General features: G+C 37.7%; 1 protein-coding gene across 1 annotated transcript in view; it reads left to right on the forward strand.

The window, feature by feature from the left end:
- LOC115218130 overlaps positions 1 to 25,305 on the forward strand; it is a 413,677-nt gene that overhangs the window by 370,925 nt on the left and 17,447 nt on the right. The gene's annotated exons all lie outside the window — the stretch shown is intronic.

Raw genomic sequence — 25,305 nt, forward strand, 5'->3', positions numbered from 1 at the left:
TCCTCACAAGATGATATTTACACTTGAGAAAAGACCAGCATAGGGGGGAGCATAAGAATGTTTGTGTGTGTTTGAAAAAGTTAGGGAGAGAGGAATAGTAATCAAGGGGGAGTTTGTATATTATTTACATTATTTACACTCAATGGATATTTGTCCTCATCCTTACATCAGTCGAAAGTAAATAATGTAAATAATGTACATAATTCCTTATCTCTTAAAGATAGAACTGTAAGAGGGAGTTTGGTTGAACATTTTCCTAGGTGGTATGTTTACATTCTGCTGTGGATGTCATTGTTGTTGTTACTAATGTTATTGGTGCCAGTGCAACAGCTGTTGTCCTTCCCTTTACTGCTGTTGCTGCTGACATTACTGTTGTACACTGTTGCTGCCAGTGGGGCTTCAACATCAGCAGTATTCTTCACGAGGACCTCTATATTCCCAAGATAAGCCTTTTGTCCAACACTGAAACAATTCAATTCTACAATCTCAATAACTTAATAATAATAATAATTATAATAATAATAATAATAATAATAATAATAATAATAATAATAATAGTAATAATAATAATAATAATAGTAATAATAATAATAATAATAATAATAATAATAATAATAATAATAATAATAATAATAATAATAATAATAATAATAAAAAAAAAATAATAATAATAATAATAATAATAAGAAGAAGAAGAATGGTTTCAAATTTTGGTACAAGGCCAGCAATTTGTAGGGAGGGGATATGTCAATTACCTCAGTGTTTATTTTTTCAATACCAAAAGGATGAAGGACAATGTCAGCCTTGGTGGAATAATAATAATAATAATTCTACTCAATACCACAGATTTGCTCATCAGTTGTTTGACCTGAACCAATTGAGCATGGCTGATGATATGTGCATCCCTGGTTATGAGCTGAAGTAGTGGGGTAGCATCATAGCCACATGTTGAGAAGAATTCTTTGTGGTTCGAATAATTCACCTTTTGGAAATATGGTTGTTTTGTTCCACATGCTTAAACAACCCTTATTCAGGGAGCTTTTGAGCAGAGTGGGCTACTCAACCAGAACAAAACTCTAACTGGGACCCACCTGCAAGGTTATGTGCTGTTTATCTTGATATGAGATCACTATGTTGCACACATGTAGTTGTGATGCATGTGTCCGGTGTATTCTTATCATATGGGTAGTCATGATGGGTATATTGGGCTTTGTACCCCAGTGTCACTTTGATATCATGCACTGCTCTCTCACTCACTCAATAAAAATAATAATAATAATGATAATAATAATAATAATAATAATAATAATAATAATAATAATAATAATAATGATAATAATAATAACAAGAGCACTCAGAGAGTGCAAACCTTCAATGAGGCAACACCAATGTCCTCTTGACAATTAGCCAGAGATGATTATTAAAATGAGAATATCTGAAATAAAGTCGACTGCTTTCACAAATGAGAATACTAAAAATGAACCCGACTGCTTTCAAAAATTAAGTAAAAAAGAACCTGAAAAATAATCTAGTATTTTTGTCCGGTCCCAATGGTAGTCATGGAATGTAAAGGTGGGTGTGTAGGCCGTGTTTGTAACACTGTGTGTGTGTGTTCTCTGCAGTGAGAAGAGACAGTTTTCTCTATGAAGGCCTATTCATATTCTTTCCAACTGTTCATTAGCATTGAAGAGGTATACATGGAGACACAACTTGGTCCTTAAGGTTATCTTCAATGCTATAAAGAGCCAAATTCATCTCAACAACACTGAGAAAAAACCGTCTAGAGATTTCGTTACCTTTGTGTGATCAGGCCAGCGGGGCCGTTTCAAGAAGAAGATCAAGAAATTTCCTGTGAGAGATGAAAAGTGGAATGGCTATTGGGAGGTGACTGCAGATTTGCCTGGGTGCCAGGGATTCTTTCCCATCCCAATTATGAAGAAACCAGACATTTTGATGTGGTGTGAAAGAAGGAAAGTTGTAAATCTAGTCGAATTAAGGGTTCCTCATGAAGATAATATGGACGCCACTCGGGCTCAAAAGATTGACCATTATGTAAATCTCCTCGAGGAATGTGAAGACACAGGCTGGAAAGCGGAACATTTTCCAATCGAAGTCGGATGTAGAGGGTTCGTTGGACACAGTGTGAGACGACTGTTGTTATCATTAGGCCTAACTCATCGTAAAGTCAATACCACCATGACTGATATCCAAACTACAGTGGAGAAGGCTAGCCACTGGATTTGGTTAAAAAGAGACGATGAGCGATGGCTAGAAGAATATTGAGCTTTATTTGATAACCAGCTGATCTAGCAAGCAGGGTCTCATATCAGTGAGGGGGTGGGGGCGGTGCGTGTTGATGCTGTTGAGAGGAAGGTCCCGAAATGGCATGCATTCTCTCCTGATCACCCCATACACTTGCTGGCTTCTGATATGCAGAGTTTTTGACTGGTAGCACTTGCATGTGCAAGTTGTTTGCAAGACATGATTGGAAGTGTTATCATGTACATGTTTCGTCTTGGTATAAAAGATGGGCTACAGCAAATATTCTGCTCAATACCACAGATTCGCTTGTCAGTTGCTTGACCATAACCAGTTGAGCATGTTCTTTAATGGCTGACAGTATGTACATCTTTGGTCACAAGCAGAAGCAGTTGGTGAGCATCATAGCTATGTGTTGAAAGGAATTCTTTGGGGTTTGAATAATTCATCCCTGGAAACATGGGTGTCTTGTTCATCATCCTTCAACAAACCCTATTCAAGGACTTTTGAGCAGGATGGGGCTACTCAACCTGAAGAAAGACACCACCTGGTCATGCACTGTTTATCTTGATATGAAATCACATGTCATGCATATATGGTTGTGATGCACCCTTATCAGACAGGTAGTCATGATATGTATATTGAGCTTCATATATTTGTACCCCAGTGTCACTTTGATGGCATGCACTACTCTCTCACTCAATAATAATAACAATAATAATGATAATAATAACAATAATAATAATAATAATAATAATAATAATAATAATAAATAATAATAATAATAATAATGATAATAATAATAGCAACAACAATTAAATTTGATTAATTTATATTTTATTGGCTAAAGACAAAGATAGCGCCCATGACTAAACAGATCCTCCAAGACTGAAGAGCATTTTGTTGCTAATGTTCCTTTGAAACAGTTGCACATCAACACCACAAGGAAAATCTAAGCTGAAGAAGATTCCAGAAAGGCCAATGGTCAAGAGCAAAAGGACTGAGCATAGTTCTTAGGGCAGGGTCAGATGAGGGTTGGGGCGATAAGATATAACAAAGGTGATAAGAGCTGAAGAAACATGTGAGTAGGACGACAGAAGTGCCTTAGGGATGAATGTATGCATTGTGTGTGCACAAGCATGTGTGTGGGTGTGCATGTGTACGTGTGTGTGTGTGTGTGAGTGTGTGTGTGCATGTTTGTGCGTGTCTATTATAGATACACATGTCGTTGCTATTTACCTCAGTTTGGCCATGTCTGAGCAAACCTGTGATCAAAGGTATTCCATTCATAACCATAGGCACAGGCATGGCTGCATGGTAAGAAACCTGCTTCCTAACCACATGGTTCCAGGTTCAGTCCCACCATGTGCCATCTTGAACAAATGTCTTCTACTATAGCCTCAGGCCAAAAAAGCCTGTGACTGGATTTAGTAGATGGAAACTAAAAGAAGCCTGTCATATGTGTGTGTGTGTGTGTGTGTGTGTGTGTGTCTTTGTGTCTGTGTTTGTCCCCCCCCCCCATAACTGCTTGACAAATGGTGTTGGTGTGTTTAGATACTCATAACTTCAGCAAAAGGAACCAATAAATAAATACTAGGCTTAAAAAAAAAAATCGTGGGTCGACTTGTTCGACTAAAATCCTTCAAGGCAGTGCTCCAGCATGGCTGTAGTCAAATAAGTCAAACAAGTAAAAGAATAAAATTTTAAAATCTCATGTTTTTTTAACATAGTGTACCTGAAACAACATAAACCAATGTGCTCTTCCTGTTTTATGATGGTAAGGTTAGAGATGAGAAAGATTTAACTGCTATTTCTACTCAGTCAGATAAACATGAGGAAGCTCCCTCATTAGCACACAGGTACACATATTTGTAAGGTGGCGAGTTGGCAGTAACATTAGCATACCAGGCAAAATGCTTAGCGGTTTTTTGTCTGTCTTTACATTCTGAGTTCAAATTCCGCCAAGGTTGACTTTACCTATCATCTTTTCAGGGTAGATAAATTGAGTACCAGTTGCATACCGGGGTCGATATAATCGACTTACCCCCTCCCTACAAATTTCGGGCCTTGTGTCTAGAGTAGAAAAGAAAAGGTACACATATTTGTAATGGGAAATTTTGAGTACTGAGTGTGACTGATCTGACTTTCAATAAAGTGTGATATATTTTCTCTATTTCCAAAAGTCATTCAAATATTTTGTTTACTTTCAGATTATGAATCGCATTTTCATTTTACTTTCTCTCCTGCAAATAGTTTATAGTAAGTATTCTAACTTATAACTTCTTTCATGAATTCTTGAAATATTAATTTTCATCTCATCAAAAACATAGACATCGATTCATTTCTGTTTTACATAATGTTACATTCTTATATTTCAGTTGCATTATCATAATTGTGTGTGTGATGTGTGTTTGTGTGCATGTGTGTGTGCGTGTATGCATACACACATGCATATATGTGTGTGTGAGTTTGTGTGTAAAATGAAACAAAATATAAACGAGTGTTTTACCTTTTACTCTTTTAAGTCATTGGATTGTGGCCATGCTGGGGCACTGTCAAACAAATCAACCAGAACACATACTTTTTTTTAAACCTGGTATTCATTCTATCAGCCTCTTTTGCTGAATCGCTAAGTCATGGTTATGTAAACAAACCAACACTAGTTGCCAAGCAGTGGTAGGGGACAAATACAAACACAAAAACAGATCCACAAATCAATATACCATATTTTATAAGGAACCCTCGTGTATAAGGAACTCCCTAATTTTGGGGGCTTAAAATTTGGGAAAATGGTTTTGTGCTATCCATATATAAGAAACTCCCATATTTTTAACCTAATTTTTGAAAACAAAAGGGTTCCTTATACATGTTATAATAGGGTATATATGAGGTGGAGTGCTGAAAAGTCCTGGCTTTAAGGCTTTCCTGAAAAGCCTGGCTGGAGGCCCAAACTTAAAGGTCTTTTGCAGGGTTTAGAAAAACTGAAGGACCATTGCATGAAAGGGGAATACTTTGAATAAAATTTTAGTTAACTAATCCTCCTGTATTTTCTCTTACCCAAAGCCAGGAACTTTTCAGCACTCCCTCATGTGTGTGTGTGTGTGTATCATCATTACATCATCATCATCATTTAGAGTCTGCTTTCCATGCTAGCATGGGTTAGACAGTTTGACTGAAACTGGTAAGCTGGAGAGCTGCACTAAGTTCTAGTCATGGCATGGTTTCTAAGGCTGGATGCCCTTCACAACACCAACCACTCCATAAAGTATACTGGGTGCCTTTTACATGTCACTGGCATGGGTCCCAGTTACGTGATACTTGCATCAGTCAAAACTCTGATTTCATTTGGTTTGATGAGTTTTCTCATGCACAGCAAATTGCCAAAGGTCTCGGTCACTTGTCATTGCCTCCATGAGGCCCAATGTTCAGTTATGCATTCCACGTGCATTTTATGTGTCAGTTATGTGACATTAGCATTGGCCACAACTACTATTCCACTTGGCTTGATGAATCTTCTCAAGCACAACACATCACTAAAGGTCTTGGTCAATTCTCATTGCCTCAATGAGGCCAACTATTTGAAGATTATGCTTCACCACCCTATTCTATGTCTTTCTGGGTGTACCTCTATCACAGGTTCCCTGCACAGTTAGAAATCAACATTTCTTTACCCACCTATCCTCGTCCATATGCATCGCATAACTATAGCAGTGAAGTTGTCTCTCTTGCACACCACATCTGATGCCTCTTATGCCCAACTTTCCTCTCAAGATGCTTACACTCTGTCGTACATGCACACTGACATTGCACAGCCAGCAAAGTACATTAACTTCATTTCTTTCAAGCCTATGCATGTCCTCAGTGGTCATCGCCCATGTTTCACTACTGTGTAGCATGGCTGTTTATACACAGACATCAAACACACTGCCTTTCATTCTGTAAGAGAGGCCCTATGTTACCAACAGAGGTAGGAGCTCTCCGAACTTTGCCCAGCCTATTCTTATTCTATCAGTTATTCCCCAGAGCATCCACTTTGGCTAATGACTTGCTCACATTGATAATGGATGCTATCAACTACTTTTAGGTGTCCTCCCTGGTATTTGCTGAAGTCCATTTTCTGAACATTTTTAGTGTTTATTGTAATTGTACACCTTCCACATTCAAAATCTATTTCCCCTGTTAATCTTCGTCTGATATTGCTGCACTTCTTATGTGTCCATAGCTTGTACATCTTATGGAGTTTCTACTTACGCCTTTTCCACATACTGAGGAGGGCCATCTATATGAAGGAATTTGTGATTGGTTCACTTTCCTAGGATCTAGGATCTTGGTTTTTGCTAAATCAACTTTAAGTCTCTTTGATTCTAGATCTTGCTTCCACACCTAAAATTTCTTCTCTAGTTCTGGTAGTAATTTGGCAATAAGAATAAGGTCATCAGTACAGAGGAGCTCCCAGGGACAGCCCGACTTAAATTCCTCTGTTATTGCCTGGAGGACTATGAAGAACAAGAGGGAGCTGAGGATTGATCATTGGTGAACCCTTACTCATACCCTGAATTCATCGTAGTAATTGTTGCCAACTCACACCTTACTGAGAGCCTCTCTGTACATGGCTTGTACAGCTCTAATTACTCCACATTGACCACCAGATAAGAGAGTGGGAGACCCTGTCAAAGGCTTTCTCCATATCAACAAAAACCAAGTATAGAGGTTTATTTTTGGCTCAGTATTCCTCCTTCAGCTTCCTTACCAGAAATATAGCACAGGTGGTGCTTCTCCCTGGCACAAAACCAAACTGTGTCTCATTTAGACTAACTCTCTTCCTAATTAGTTGGGCTACAACCCTCTCTATAACTTTCATTGCCTGATGCAACAATTTGATACCTCTGTAATTATTTCTGTCTAAGCTGTTGCCTTTACCTTTGAGCAGCTGACAATAGTGTTGCCATACCAGTCATTTGGTATAACTTCCTCAGGTATAACCTGAGTAACTAGACTATAACCAACACTGTCAGGTATTTTAAACATCTCAGCAGTGATTCCTGATAGGTTGGGGGCTTTCCTAGTCTTCATATTCTTCATGGCTTTATCTACCATGCTACTGTCTGTTCTGATTGGTAGGCAGACTTTCCTTCTCCCATGAGTTCATTACATTTAGTAGCCTTTCATAATGGCACTTCCAAGCCTCTTGTTTTGCGGTGTCACTAATTACCAGTGAATCATCATCCATGTGAATACACTTTTTCCCAACAACATCACAGTTTTCCGTGGCCCACTGTTTTGCAAACCAAAACACTTGTAGGGTTAAACGACCGTATGTAAGGAGTTGGCGACAAATGTCTCCTTTAGAATGCCGCACGGTCGTTCCCTAACATAAATAAGAAAGCCAAATACATGGATATAAAAAACAGTGCCAAAGGAATGAATGATGACAACAAGCCGTTCTACTGTTTGAGAGAGAAGAGGACTTTATTTACAATGTGTACAATGAGAGTGTGTGTGAGTGTTAGCGAGGTGTTGTGTATGTGAGCATGCGACAAGTGTTTGTGTCTGTGTGTCCGTGTGTGCGACAGAAGGTACAAATAAAGGTGCATGCATATAACAGAGAACAGAGCATAAGATACATCTCAGCATATTGAGTTAAGATAGAGTTAGTTTACCAGTTCATGAGTTACACAATAGTAAGTTCTATAACAAGATGTTGTGGCTCATGTGGCAGAGCCGGTTACTACACATGTAGAAGTTGTGGCTATCATGCCGTACCGAGTCTCTTGATATAGATAGTTCTTTTGGTAGACTGACTGTTTCTTCTCGGTGAAAGATTCACACAAACAGCGTGAGTTAAACTTGGTCGAGTCGTTGATGTATACATGTTGAAATTGACGGAGATGTAGACGACGATGGTGGAGACAACGTAAAGCTGTGGGTGTACATTAGCGTTGTCGTAGCTGAAGCAGGAGCATGGCTGGCAGGCTGGTCGTCTGTCGTTGGAACTGGAACATGGCTGAGTAGCGCTGTGATCAGTGGCTAGACCTTAAAAGGTCTAAATCCGAAAGACGTGGGCGATGTAAGTACCGGATACATTCAAAACAGTGTTTTTTTTTATATATGGAGGGGTTAGAGTTAGGGTTTCTATTAGGGTTAGGGTGGGAAAAAAGGGGGATCTTTTCCTTTTGAACGGCAGTTTTCAACACAATTTCCAGTTAACTAATCACTTTTAAACTTCGTATACTGGTAGAATGTGTCAAAATAAAACATTTTTTTCTCTTGGTTTTCTTGAGAAAATTGTAATTTGTAAGTTTAATGTAGTTTAATTTTTCGAATTTTAACCAATCCTGTGCCCTCTTTTGAGCTAAAATCATTTGCTGCGTCTAAAACTGAGACAACATCCTGTCACTAACCCTAACCCTCACCCTAACCCAAACCCTAAATTTTAGCCTTTCGTTTTTTTGTCTTAATTGTTAAATTAATTTAATTGTTACGTGTGTGTCTAAAATTATTCGTTTTGTTTTTGTTTTGAGTTTTTGCTTTCGTTTTAGCCTTTTGTTTTTTTTTTTTCTTAATTGTTAAATTAAAATTATCTTCCATTGATTTCGTTTTAGCCTTTCGTTTTTTTTTCTTAATTGTCATCCTTAAATTAATTTAACAAATAAAAAAAAAACAAAAAATGAAAGGCTAAAATTTAGGGTTACGATTAGTGACAGGATGTTGTCTGTTTTAGACACAGCAAATGATTTTAGCTCGATAGAGGGCATAGGATTGGTTAAAATTCGAAAAAGTAAACTACGTTAAACAAACGAATTACAATTTTCTCAAGAAAGCCAAGAGAAAAAAATGTTTTATTTTGACACATTCTACCAGTATACGAAGTTTTAAAGTGTTTAGTTAACTAGAAATTGTGTTGAAAACTGCCATTCAAAAGGAAAAGATCCGACAAGGGTTTCTGTTATCTTCAGAAATGTAAACAAAGTCACCCTAACACAAACCCTAACCCTAACCTTAACCCTAACCTTAACCCTAACCCTAACCCCCATATATATAAAAAAAACACTTTTTTGAAATGTATCTGGTACTTCCGGAAGTACACCAGTACTTATATCGTAACATCGCCGAATAGGGTGTAGTGAAAATGCTAGCCTATTTAAGGAGTTAAACTGGCTCAAAGAAGGGCATCTTATCCGAAGGTCATGATTGGTTGGCTTTACACCCTGGCGCAAAATAAGTAGAGAGACAACTCGCGCTAGATGCCAACCAGTCAGAGCAGTGGACACAACAGGGTCAAACTAGCCAAAGATGGTTGTAATCTCAAACAAAATCATTCTTATTGTGTCTCCCAAAGAGTGAGGATATCAATATCGCTACACACTTCAAGTCACTGGTCTTCATGCTGCAGAACATTGGCAAACTTGTTCCCTTTTGCTTTACCCCTGGCTTCCCTTTTAGTTGTCTAATATAGACAACTTGCTACTGCCACACTTCCTGTCCTTCCAAGTCTATTTCTTTACTTTAATGGTCCTGTCAGCTACACTGTTCCACCACCACATCAATCTTGGCCTAGTTGGGACTTTGCACCTAGTTATTCCTCTACTGCATTCTTCACATCTTCACCAAACTGTAGCCATTAACATTCAGACTTTCTGCAAGCATTTCATTGATATTGTGCTTCAAAGCTTCAATACGGTTGTGTCAGGCATTCCAAGAAAAATACATACATGATGCAAAACGCTTCAAGTAAGGTATAAAATCCCTAATGCCTACTCCAATTGCGATCTCATTTCATGGACTTTCATTTATTACTAACTGCCAAAGTTGTGTTCAAAAAGATTTATTCATTACTCAAGTTCTTAATATCATATCATAAACTGCTAACGAAAATGGTAATTATACATTTTACGCTTATCAACTTGAAGCGACTTCCTAATGCGGGCTAATTCAACTTAAACCATCCATACTATTATATATCCAACATACAAGGATATAAAAAAATAATAGGTTTATTAAAAGAAATGGAAAAATAAGCGATGAAATTATTTGGTTTAACCCAAGTTTCAATTCGCAAATAAAATCAAAAATAAGTCAGGAATTCTTCTGAGCATTAGATAGACATTTCCCAAAATGTGCCAAATATCGCAAAATTATCAACAGGCATATGTGACATCTCATGGGAACACCGAAATATGTATACACTGGTGGTTCAAGAGACACCTTGAAAAATCGTCTGCACCACTATATTACGTCATTTTCCAATGTAAACAAAAGGTACTCCACATTATTATCTAACCTCATCTGGAGGTCTAACATAATTGAATGGAGTATTTGACAAACTGATGTACAATAAAAAATGCTGCACCATACACTAGAACATCGCAGGTTTTATGCATAGGAAAATCCCTGGAGATCCTCACATCCAGTGAAAACATAATTAATAGACACTCCAAAGTAATCAAATCATGTAAGCATAACAGCAAGGTATCATTCCTCGAATTCGAGAAAAACACTAACTGCCTTTAGCATATAATAAAAAACGAGAGGAACATATTAACAACTAAATGAAACAACCATTATCCTTACATGCTATATGATATACCATTATACCACCAAAAGTAATTAAAAGGACATTTTAACAGAAAATCTTTTGTCAACTCAGACAAGGAACTCCAACAACTGAATAGTCTTACATATTGACTTTACTACATCTGAATTTACCAAGAGGCCGCCTGCTATAACTAAAGTCAAACCAATGAACTATACTACCCATCCTGATATCTGCATACTCCAATATCAAAATGAGTCTAACATCACCACACACACACCTCTTCTCTGCTTTATAACTACCATTCCTTTCTCTCTCTCCATCATTTTCTATTCCTCCCTGCCAGATACACACAGAAATGCCCTCATACCTCAATCAACCTTTACATTGATCAAAATTGATAAACAAACCTCAGTTATACATCTACTGCTTACATCAACAACATAAATGCTATATCGCCTGAAGTAATGAAAGCATGAATATGATCCACCTGATGTCCATGGATTCTACGGACAGTACTGTGATCATCCCAGGGATACAGACTATGATTGTAAAAAACGTGATTTGTAGAAACGTGCATAGTGACGCATTAAAATATTTATAAATTCCATCCATGGATTATTATTATTATTATTATTATTATTATTATTATTATTATTATTATCATTATCATCATCATCATTATTATTATTATTATTATTATTATTATTATTATTATCATCATCATCATCATCATCATCATCATCATCATCATTATCAGTATCATCATCATCATCATCATCATCATCATCATCATCATCATCATCATTATTATTATTATTATTATTATTATTATTATTATTATTATTACTGAGTGAGTGAGAGAGCAGCGTATGCAATCAAAGTGACACTGGGATAAAATATACCAAGCCCAATATACCTATCATGACTATCAATCTGATAAGGGTACACTGGGTACATTACATTACAATCATTCCCCTTTGTATTCTACATTACAATCATATGTGCATGACATTGTGATCTTATATCAAGAGAAACAGGACATAACCTTGCAGGTGGGCTCAGTTAGAATTTTCTTCAGGTTGAGTAGCCCATCCTGCTCAAAAGGTCCCTGAATAGGTTTGTTGAAGGATGATGCACAAAACACCCATGTTTCCAGAGGTGAATTATTCAAATCCCAAATAATTCCTTTCAACACATGGCTATGATGCTCCCCCACTACTTCTGCTCACGACCAGAAATTCACATATCGTCAGCCACCAAGGGATATGCTCAACTGGTTAAGATCAAACAACTGAAAGCAAATCTGTGGTATTGAGCAGTAGCCCATCATTTATACCAAGACATAACAATGTACATGATAATACTTCCAATCAGTTAAGATCAAAAGCCATGAGAGCCACTTCCTGGTACTGTATCAGGGCATTTATTATTATTATTATTTCTTCGTAACACAGTGAAGATAAAAATTTACCGGAGTCTTTATTTATCTGTCAAGTCACGACAAGGACTTCAGATAGATAATACTTTCCTTAAAATGTGCACTGTGCCCAATAAGGCTGCTTTTTGCAAAACATCAATTTTGTATGGGATTTCCAGTTACCTTAAGAAGTTTTGAAGTTTCAATGAGATTGAGCCCGATGCTCCGATCACCACTGGTTTCACTTTTACATTATCCTTTCGCATTCAATATAGTCTTGCCATTTCCACTTTCAATTCGGAGTACTTGGTGATTTTAAAAATTTCTTTACTTACAACATTCATGTCGTTTTTATGGCTACATCAATAATCTAACAGTATTAGTTTCTATTATTGAATATGATAATATCCGACCGACGGTGTTCGATTACACGATTCGACTGAAAATCACAGTCCCAGAGTATCGTTAATTTTCCATTCTCCTGCATAACTTTACTTGGTACATGCTCATACCAGTTCTCTTTTGATTTGCATAATCTGCATTGGGAATCTATTTGGATTTTGTCTACCTTGACTTTTATCCGATTAGTCCTTAATGCTTGATCTTGTGCAACTGCTTTCTGTCTCCCTCTTCAGCTTTCCGTTCTGCAACCATAACCATGTTTCACTACTACTGTTTGCTGCAATTATCTTTGGGAATCTATCATGCAATGCCTTCTCCTGCCAGTCAGAAAATTTCTGTTCTTCTTCTTGGTTTTTAACTTGTGGTAGAGGTAGAACCTGTGGTAGAGGTAGACCCAGGAAGATATGGGATAAGGTGGAGAAGCACGATCTTCACACTTTGGGCATCACTGAGGCAATGACTAGTGACTGAGACCTTTAGTGATATGCTGTGCTTGAGAAGACCTGTCAAGCGAAATGAAATCGTAGCCATGGCTGATGCTGGTGTCACATAACTGGCCCCCATGCCAGTGGCATGTAAAAAAGCACCTTTTAAGCATGGCATATGGAAAGCTCTTTCCAAGTATTAGGCCTCATGGAGGCAATGATGACTGACCGAAACCTTTGGAATTATGTTGTTCTTGAGAAGAAGACCCATCAAGCCAAGTAAAATCAGACTGGAGTGTAGTGTAGCCTTCCAGCTTGCCAGCCCTGGTTAAACAGTCCAACCCATGCCAACATGGGCATGATTATATATATATATATATATATATGTTAGAACTTACTGTGGACAAGGTTGCATGGCGTTTGATTATAAATAAATAAAAAGTATTCATGAAGTACAGGACATCACCAATGAGTGAAAAATATGTAAACAAACTAGAGACAAGTACAGGACAAAATACCAAAAGAAGGTAACACTCCTCATCAGTTGCTGACTGTTTTACTACTCCCTATTTCGTGCTTTCAATGACAAGATAGGAAAACTTTATGCTCAGCAGCATCCAGAAATATTTAAAATATAAAATTTGTGAAGAGTTAGGGTTTTGAACGAACGAACAACAACAAAGAGGATGTACAGAGTAAACAATCAACAAAGACAACCATTAAGGGCCAGTAGTTAAAATGTACAGAAAACAAAAGACAAAGACAAGTGACAGCACAACAAGTATTATTATGATGCTTGGGAAAATTGTGTGCATATGAGAGTATGTGTGTGTATGTGTATAAGTAACACAGTGCATGCACTATGTGGAGTGGTGTTTGTTCTGTGTATTTATGTATACATAAAGACCGTCTAAAAACAACTTGGATGCATCCCCGGTCCAAACATTGGCATCTACTTGACTATGTTCTTGTACGCCAGCGGGACCTGAAAGACGTTTTACACACAAGAGTGATGCCCAGTGCAGAGTGCCACACCGACCATCGCCTTGTCCATTGCAAGCTCAAACTGCAGTTCAAACCCAAACCCAAGAAGAAAGGTAACCCCATAAAGAAACTCAATGTCCACAGCTTGTTCCGGGAGGAAGTGAAAATCAAGTTCCAAGCAAACCTGCAGCAAAGATTAGATGAATCCCCCTGCACTGATGACACCACACCAGACACCTTGTGGGAGAACCTGAAATCAGCCATTCTTAAGACATCTATGGAAGTTCTCGGGCACACAAAGAAGAAAATCAAGGACTGGTTTGATGAAAATGACAAGGAGATCCAGGAATTACTAGCAAGGAAGAGGGCTACCTGGCGTGGAGAACCCAGCTGTGCGCTGACCTCGGAGACTATAGAGGCTTCTATGAGGCTCTGAAAGCAGTGTATGGCCCCACCCACCTGGCCCAGAGTCCCCTACGCAGTTCAGATGGACAAGACCTCCTCACCGATAACAGCTCCATCTTCGCTAGCTGGTCCGAGCACTTCCAAAGCCTTCACATTCCTCAACTTCCACTCAAAGAGGAGCTCAACGAACCACCCACCCTCGAAGAAACGATTGAAGCCATAGGACAACTCAAGAGTGCAAAGCAGCAGGAGTTGACGGCATCCCACCAGAAATCTGGAAAAATGGAGGTCCGATGCTCCATGACAAGCTCCATGATTTTCTTGTCTGCTGCTGGGAGCAGAGCAAGCTGTCACAGGATGTTTTTGATGTCGTCATCATAACCCTGTACAAGAACAAGGGTGAAAAGTCTGACTGCTCCAACTACCGGGGAATCACCCTACTCTCCATCGCCGGCAAAGTACTTGCCAGGATCTTGCTCAACAGGCTAGTACCAACCATCACTGAAGAAAACCTCCCCGAGAGGCAGTGTGGCTTGAGAGCCAACAGAGGCACCACGGATATGGTGTTCGTCCTCCGCCAACTCCAGGAGAAGTGCCAAGAACAAAACAGGGGACTCTATGCTACTTTCATCGACCTTACAAAAGCATTTGACACAGTGAGCAGGACAGGACTATGGCTCATCCTGGAACGACTTGGCTGTCCCACCAAGTTTCTACAGATGGTGATCCAGCTGCATGAGAATCAGCGTGGTCAGATCAGACTCAATGCTGACCTGTCAGAGCCCTTCCTCATTTCCAACGGCGTGAAGCAGGGTTGTGTCCTGGCACCGACTCTCTTCAGCATCTTCTTCAGCATGATGATCAAGCATGCAACTGAAGATATGTAGGATGAGGATGGGGTGTATGTTAGGTATCGTCTGGATGGCAGTCTCTTCAATCTACGGCGCCTCCAATCCCACACCAAGACCCAGAAGAGGGTGATCCGAGACCTTCTCTTCGCAGACGACGCTGTCCTTGTCACCCACACAGAGCGAGCTCTGCAGCGCATCACGTCCTGCTTTGCAGACGCCTCGCGGCTCTTTGGCCTGGAGGTCAGCCTCAAGAAGACGGAGGCACTTCACGAACCTACACCCCAAGAGGAATACCGCCCACCCCACGTCACTATCTGCAGTACTGAACTGAAATCAATAGAGCAGTTTACATACCTGGGCTGCATCATCTCATCCGATGCAAGGATTGACAGGGAAATTGACAATAGACTTTCTAAGGCAAATAGCTCCTTTGGCAGATTCTACAATCGTGTTTGGCACAATGGTGGCCTGAAGAACAAAACAAAGATCAGTGTCTACAGGGCCGTGGTTCTCACCACTCTTCTCTACGGCTCAGAGACCTGGATCACTTACCGCAGTCACATCTGTCTCCTTGAGTGCTTCCACCAGCGATGTCTCCGCACCATCCTCAACATTCACTGGAGTGACTTCGTCACAAACATTGAAGTCTTGGAGTGGTCCGAGATACCCAGCACTGAAGCCATGCTACTAATGTACCACCTCCGATGGGCAGGGCATGTCTCCAGAATGGAGGACCATCACCTTCCAAAGATTGCCCTGTTTGGTGAACTCTCCACCGGCCACCAACCGAGAGGAGCTCCGAGGAAGCACTACAAAGACTGCCTCAAGAAGTCTCTAACAGCATGTCAAATTAACCCCCAATGCTGGTCAGACCTGGCTGCGGACCATGATGTCTGGCGCCACATGATCTTCAACGCAGTCAGCAAGTTTGAGGAACAAAGAAGAGATGCACTTAAAGACAAGAGACGCAGGAGGAAGGCGTGAGCTGCATCTGACACCACACTGGATATTACCTTCATCTGTGGACACTGTTCAAGGACCTGCCTTTCCCATATCAGACTTGTCAGTCATGAGCATGCATGCATGCGACATGGACAGCCTTTCTGATCTTCGTTCGCAAAGCCAAGCCATGAGATGAGATGAGATGTGTGTGTGTGGATGTGTGTATATGTGTGTGAGTGTGAGAGGCTGTGTATAACAACGTGTGTGTGTGTCTGTATTTGTCCCCATCACCACTTGATAACACATGTTGGTGTGTTTATGTCCCCATACCTTACCAATTCAGCAGAAGAAACTTATAAAGTAAGTAATAGGCTTAAAAAGCAAAAAAATACTGGAGTTCATTCCTTTGACCAAAATTCTCCAAAGAAGTGCCCCAGTATGGCTGCAGTTTAAAGACTGAAACAAGTAACATATGAAAGATAAAAATTCTGTTTAAATATCTAGATCAGAAGTTCTCAAACTTTGTGGGCCACTGCCCCACCTCATGGCCACATAATACCCTCAGCATCCCCACCCCTATTTTTACGTAAAAATAAAAACTTTATATATTAAGAATCATTTGATATTTAATATTATTATAAGAGTCCCCCAATCCACTGCCTTTCTCCCAATGCCTCCTTTTCCTCTACCACACCCTCAGATACCAGCGCCTACCTGGACCCTCTCAATGCCAACCTGTTGGGTGGTAGCACCCACTTTGAGAACCTATGATCTAGATCATTAGCATAATACTACAGGTAAAAACAACCATTGACATGAAAGATACAACTAATATTCAGAAAATCTTTGAAATAATATTGATTTTTAATTTTGATTTCTAATATTGGCACAAGGCCAGCAATTTTGGTGGAGAGTATATGTCCATTTCATTCAACCCAATATTCAACTAGTGCTTATTTTGTTGACCCTGAAAGAATGAATGGCAAAGTTGACCTTGGCAGTCATTTGAATAGTATCAATTTTTCATCAAATTAATTTAAGTTTTTTTTCCAATTTCTGACACTAATTATAATAATTCTTCAGGCTCTGTGGATTGGAATAAAAGTTACAAAAGCGCAAAAGATCTACAAATACAGAACAATACAACGTCAAAAGGTATGTTTCAAAATAATATATATATTAAGCATATTTGTAGTGTGCTACCAAATCAGATATTTATTTGTTTAAATTTGTGCCATTATCTATTTCAATCTTAGTAAAATATTAATAAACATATGGAGACAGCAAATTCAGGAAATTACACTTCCATTGTTTTTCGAAAATTGCAGTTACTATCAATTGGTTACAACTCCTGACCGATGTGTCATCATTTTTTTCTCATGAGTTAGAATTTGGGCTCAAAATGTACAATGCTGGAACAGCTACATCAAGGCAGCCTATCCTATTCTCGAATAATTCTGCCAAACTCCTAATTGAGACTTGTAACATTCTTTTATGAACCCCAAACAAATGAGAGTCAAGACTGATTCCAATGGGATTTGAATTCAAAGAGCAAAGATTTGCAACAAATACTAGAAAGCTTCAGACTAGTACCCTGTTGAATCTGACAGTTCAGTATGTAATAAGCACTCCATTTGTCTCTATCTGGTTGAGGCAATTAAGAAATTTCCTTTCCATGCAGGTCGATTAATCTACTGGTAGCAGTAATAAAATAATCAATTTGTATCAAATTCATTTTATGCAATTATCAATCATGTTTTATATATCAGAGACATGTCCATCATTGCAAGTGATCAAGATAATGTGACCTGCCAACCTCAAAACACGGTATTTGTATTGGGAATCATGTGTTGGAATATCTACAGATGGGGTACCTCTACAGTAGGCCCTATTAAATGTTTCATATCGCATAAAAGCAAAATCCAAATTTTGTATATCATTCAAGTGTTGTCGTTGCCAGTGCCGCCAGACTGGCTCCCATGCAGGTAACACATAAAAAACACCTATTGAGTGTGGTCATTGCCAGAACTGAGTGTTGTCATTGCCCCTGTGTCAGTGGCACGTAAAAGCACTTACTACACTCTTGGAGTGGTTGGCATTAGGAAGGGCATCCAGCTGTAGAAACTTTGCCAGATCAGATTGAGCCTGGAGCAGCCTTCTGGCTCACCAGTCCTTAGTCAAACCATCCAACCCATGCCAGCATGGAAAGCGGACGTTAAACGACAATGACAATCTATTGCTTTTTACATAGAGAGGGACTAGTTTTAAAAACATTACGAGTTAAAGCAAGTTTTAAACAAAATCCAAAAACGAAATTAAACCAAACAGTTAAATTTATACTACACTTAATTACAGCCATTGATATGAAAGACAAGATTTAATATTCTGAAAATCTTTGGACATATATTAATTTTTCCTGTAATGAATTTAAGTTTTTCTCCAGTTTCTGAAAGTAATTATCTACAATCTTTTAGGCTCTATGGATAGGAATTATCCAAGTGCCACCAGCACAATGGATTCACAAATACAGAATGAACTAAAGCCAAATAGTATGTATTAAAATAATATATGTTTTAGGCATATTTGCAGTATGCTTCTGAATTGAATGTTGTTTATTTTTTTAAAATCTTGTGCCATCATCTACTTCAATTTTAGCAACATATTGATAAACATATGGCAACATCAAATTCAGGAAATTACATTTCTATTGTTTTCCCAAAATTGCAGTTACTATCTATTGGCAACAAATCCTGACAAAAGTGTCACCATTTTTCTGTGATGAGGCAGAAATTGAGTGCATGGGACATCCCATTCTATTCTCTAACAATTCTCCCAATCAACTACTCCAGATTAGTAACTTTCTTATATTCACCCCAAACAGATAAAAATTAAGGTCAAGTTTGATCTCAATAGGATTTAAATTCAAAGAGCAGAGAATTAGAACAAATACTGCCAAGCTTTCAGTCTGGTACCCTATTAAATCTGACACTTCAGTGTGTAATACGTACACTGAGCTGCTTAATAAGTTTCCATTCCATGTAAGCTGATGAAGGTGTTTTTAACATTTTAAAATGGAATAGTATTGGTAATCATGGTATTTGTATTGGTAAAACATGGAATTTGTATTGGTAATCATGTGTTGGAATATCTACACAAGGGGTATCTCTACAGTAGGATCCATTAAACATTTCATACCACTTGCATAAAAGCAAAATCCAAATTTTGTGTACATCCATTGCTTTTTACATAGAGAGGTACTAGCTTTAGAAGCATTACAAATTGAGTTAATATAAGTATTAAACCAAACAGTGAAAATTATCAGTTATAATTGGTGTCCAATTTTGGCACAATCCAGCAATTTCAAGGGAAGGACTAAATTGATTTGAACAACCTAAGGGCTCAACTGGTACTTATTTTATTAATCCTAAAACAATGAAAGTCAAAGTTAACCTTGCCACCATTTGAACTCAAATGTGAATATGAGTGAAATACTTCAAAGCACTTTGTCCAGGGTCATAATGATTATACTGGTTCACCACACTTTATTAAAAGTACAGCATTAAAGTCACAAATGTTTAAGCAAATCTCCCTTAAAATTCATGTTAAGGGAGGTTACTTTTACAGACAGAAGTCAGATTGCTTTTAAAAGGTAAGGTGCTAATCCACAGAATTAAAATGCAGAAAAAATTACTTGCGTTTTTAAAGAAAAATGTATGAAAGATTTAGTGAATATCTTTGATGAGAATGCATTAGTAAGTTAGACAAAAATATAAGCTCAACTAAATATTGGAAACACAATCATTCAAGGTAGAAATGAAAATATTTTCAATAATTTTAATTGCAGTTGATTATTTTGGTAAGCTGTAAGTAAAAATTGATTTCTATTTTCCATACCTGATTGGATAATGGTATGATATGGTTAGACCTTCTTTCATACATATTCCATCTGATACTGGTTTGAAATTAGGTGAAAATTAAAATAAAGTACATTTGGAATCATTTGGGATTGCTGTTCAGATTTGTTGCAAGTTTTTATTTCATAATTAAGTGAATTGTGATTTTCAACTTTCAATAACACTAAAAATCTGAGATCAAAGAGAATTAGTTGCATTGAAGATTGAATGAATATCTCATTATAACAAATAAATCCAAACAAAAACATTGAAAACAGCAAAAAGTTACCTAATATGTGTTCTGCCTCTGACAGATTGCTTCAGTTGTTGAATAAAGAAAGGTAAGTACATGCAAATATACATCAGAGCCTTTATACCTTGCTGTTAATCATAAATGCTTCTTTTGGATATAATTACTTTATTTATGCACAACATGTAGCACAGTTTATATTTAAATGTTGTTAAGTGTGCTACATGTAGGAAGTTTTGGGAAGTGCTACATTAAGTCTGCTTCAGTCCATTCAGCCGTAAAGAAGTGCCAGTAGCAAGTGGGATCAGTTAACCTTGCAATGGACTGGCAACATATTAAAGGAAGAGTTTTCTACTTTCACTCACATGAACTTTATGGAAATAAGGATCAATTTAGGCCTAATGGGCTTGTGAGATTGAGAAGAATAAAAGTTCATATCACTTGACAACTTGCATTATGACCTTAAATTTTATTCAGTTTGTTGAGATTTGTGAAGAAATGTACAAAATTTTTCTGTAATCTAGGAGAATGATGCTCTTTTCTTTACTGTCCACAAGGGGCTACACACAGAGGGGACAAACAAGGACAGACAAAGGATTTAAGTCGATTATATCGACCTCAGTGCATAACTGGTACTTCTTTAATCAACCCCAAAAGGATGAAAGGCAAAGTCAACCTCAGCGGAATTTGAATCAGAACATAGCGGCAGACAAAATACCGCTAAGCATTTCACCTGGCATGCTAACGATTCTGCCAGCTCACATACTCTAAATAATATCAATCATTTCATTAAGATGATATTGATCTTAGACTGGAATACAAATTTTATTCCCAGGAATAACTCTGTTTTAATATCTACATTAGGGGTATAATACTACAGTTAATAACAGCCATTGATTTGAAAGGTAAGATTAATATTCAGAAAATCTTTGGACTAATATTAATTTTTCATCAAATGAATTGAAGTTTTTTCTCTAATTTCTGACACTTATTATCTTTTAGGTTCTGTGGGTCAGAATTATCAGAATAAGACCAACTCAAAGTTTTCACAGCCAATGAGTACGTATCAGAATAATATATGCTTTAAACATATTTGTAGTGTGCTACTGAATCAAATGTTATTCATTTCTGTAATCTCGTATCACCATCTACTTCAGTCTTAGCAAAATATTAATAAACAAATGGTAACAACAAATTCAGGAAATTGCATTTCCGTTGTTTTTCCCAAAATTGCAGTTACTATCTATTGGTCACAGATCCTGACCAAAGTATCACCATTTTTCTGTGATGAGGTACAAATTGAGTGTAGAATGCACAGTGCTGCAACAGATACATCAAGACAGAACATCCAATTCTGAAAAAATTATGCCATCTCCTAATCTAGACTAGTAATTTTCTCTTATCAGCCCCAAACAAATGAAAAGTAAGGTTAATCTCAATGAATAAAACATCAAAAAAAGCAAATGTTATGTAGCAATATCACATGTATTCTAGAAACGTTTCTGCTATCTAATTCAGTCTTAGAAAAGAATTAAAGGCATCCCAACTCTCTCTGTCTGTTTCTCCCCCCACCTCCCTCTCACAATTGCTATCTGCCCACTCTTCTTGATCTTCTCACTCCAGAGCCCAACCTGACACCTTGTTACCACTGTTTTTATCTCTTTTTCTAGATCCACCTTAATTACTTTCACCCACTCTTCTACGATCCTTTCTACCAAAGTCACAGAGCCTGAAATTTTAGGGGTTGGAACAAATCTATTACATCAGCCCTCAATGCTTAACTAGTACTTATTTCATTGACCCTTGAAAAGTAAGTCTGCTTCTGCTAAATTTGAACTCAGATCATAAAAACAACCAAAATACCACTAAGCAATTATGTTTTGCTTACCACCTTCTAACTCTTGTATAATGTGAACAGATTTGTATCTCCTTAACAACAAGAGACCTGTTCCAATTCCCTCTGTTGTACTCAAATGTTTCCTTACTTAGTATAGAACTGCCTCATTTTCTACTGTAGTTCCATTCAGCCTATGAAGATCATAGTCTTGTAGTCCACATGGCAAATGCAAGGACTCTGGTGCAATGAAAAAGCATCCAGTGCACTTTGGAAAGTGGTTGACACTAACAAGGACATCCAGACACAGAAACCATGCAAAAGCTGACACTGAAGCAGAAAGTGGTCCTCTGATACATCAGATTCTCTCAAACTATCCAACCCTTGCCAGCATGGAAGATTGATGTTAAAAGATGATGATGATGATAATGATGAAATCTCTGTGTGTGTGCGTGCACGTGCAGTGTGTAGCGTGCAGCGTGTGTGTGTATGCATGTATGTGCATGTGCATGTATGCATGTGTTTATGTGTTCACGTGCATGTGTGCATATTTTCTACTAGCTTATTAAATCCTTTTAATATCAATTAGATAATATTGTACAACTGGGGTACTACAGATGGTTCACCTCACTTAGCAACCAGTAGGAATAATATATAAATAAACTAACGTCATGGCTTTAAATCTTATCGTGCCAATGGCAACTTTGAAGAAAAATACTAGATTTGTCAAGATTTTACGAGAGTAGAACTCCAAAGAATATTAATTAATCAATTTTTAATACCTTATTTATCTTAGATTCTTTTATAATCTAGGCACATGGCCTGAAGTTTTGGGGAGGGGGCCGGTCGATTAGATCGACCCCAGTACATAATTGGTACTTAATTTATTGAGCCCGAAAGGATAAAAGCAAAATCGACCTTGGTGGAATTTGAACTCAGAATGTAAAGAAAGACGAAATACTGCTAAGCATTTTGCCTGGTGTGCTAACGTTTCTGCCAGCTCGCCACCTTCTTATTTATCTAAGATTGAAATATGAATTTTATTTCCAGTCATAACTCTATTTGAATATCTAATCCAGCAGAATAATACTATCATTTGCTTGAGGCTTAGAAAACAATAAATAAGCATATGTATGTATGTATGTATGTATGTATGTATGTATGTATGTATGTATGTATGTATGCTTGTAAGGATGGATGGATGCATGCATGTATGTACATACAAAGTGCTGGAAAGTCTTCAATGTTGCACTGAAGGCTATTACATCAAAGGCTTTACCAGTGATTCTGAAGTTAATATGCTCCAAATGCATAAACTCACGCACTCATAAAGCAGGTATACTCCAACACACATGCGCGCGTGTATGTGTACCACCACTTCGTTTCTCTTAAGATTCTCACCCACATCACCCATCGATGTGCCACAAACATTCTATCCAACTATGTGGTCCAAGAAATACGGAATTGAGGCTTCTAGTTGATGTATGTGATGTCACTAATTGTTCGGTACTTATGGCGAGAACACCATGTGACCCACCTTGACCAATAAGAGCCCGATCTTCAGTAGTCATGTTGCATTTCTTCCATCTCTCCATTCGGTCGCCTAAACCTGAAGAGCTAGGTTCGTGTGAAGCGACTACGAAACTTTAAGTTGTGTTGAGCTGAATCAGAGAGTTATTAAATACCAATATATGTACTCCTAGGAAACGTGTTGAGTAACTCTTTCTTACTTTTGTCCATTCAGTCGTATAAATATGAATGTGATAGGAGTGTGATTTAATAATAATATTATTAATAATAATAATAATGATAATAATGATAATAATAATAATAATAATAATAATGACCAAAGCCTCCCCACCAGAAATTACCAAAAACATGTAATGAAAAGAAATATTACAAGTAACTGCAGAATATGTGGAGATGGACAAGAAACAATAAATCATATTATCTCTAGCTGCCCAGTCCTGGCTAAGAAGGAATATATTCACAGACATGACAGAGTTGGAACCTACATACATTGGAAGCTATGCCAACATTATGGAATAACAACAGAAAAAAGATGGTATAGTCACACACCAGAAAAGGTCACAGAAAACGAGAAAGCAACCATACTCTGGGATATGCCGATACACACAGATAGAGAAATTAAGGCCAACAGACCAGATATAGTTGTCAGAGATCATGAAGAAAAAAAATGCTTTCTAATTGATGTATCAATACCGGCAGATGACAACGTGTCTCTAAAAGAAATGGAGAAACTCTCAAAATACAAAGACCTGGAAATAGAGGTAACTAGAATGTGGAACCTGAAAACAGAAACAATTCCTATCATAGTAGGTGCATTAGGCATGATAAAAAAATATTCAGACAAATACATAACAAAAACACCAGGACTTACAAACACATATAACATACAGAAAATTGCACTACTAGGCACTGCGCACATCCTACGCAGAACACTTTCCATACAATAACCATCAGAGCATCACAACAAATCACAGCACATACCCAAGGCACACAGAGCTGCGCTCGGTAGTGAAGTGAAAGCACGCTACAAAAATAAAACTACTGAATAATAATAATAATAATAATAATAATAATAATAATAATAATAATAATAATAATAATAATGAAATTATTGTATACAGTGCTCAGGTGCACCACAACTTGTCAAAACTGCGTATAAAGCATGTACCTTAATGTACAAATGCCTGGGAAGTTAGGTACATGCTTGCGTGTGTATGGAGTGGAGAAAATCAGGTGTGGTGTTGGCTAATCTCAGGAAGCATGGAAGTTTTGAAGGATGCAGTGAAGGAGTAGTATACATATAAACACTGTTAATTTATCCATATTTCGGAGACTGAAAAAGAATGACAAACAGCTTTAATCCATTTTCGAACCTTATTGGATTCTCATCAGAAGTGTCTACATCACTTGACCAATCCCAGAGAAATGAATAGACAATCTGTTTTTATACACAACAGATCTAGTAGCTTCAGAGAACTGGAGCTATTCATTTGTAAGCTGTAGGTATTTAACACTTTATTTGACACCAATAGATTGTCAATGGAGATTCGTACAAATATATGATGAGCTATTTTCAG

The sequence above is a fragment of the Octopus sinensis genome, linkage group LG12 (assembly GCF_006345805.1).
Source record: "Octopus sinensis linkage group LG12, ASM634580v1, whole genome shotgun sequence".
In the NCBI taxonomy this organism is placed as follows: Eukaryota; Metazoa; Mollusca; class Cephalopoda; order Octopoda; family Octopodidae; genus Octopus; species Octopus sinensis.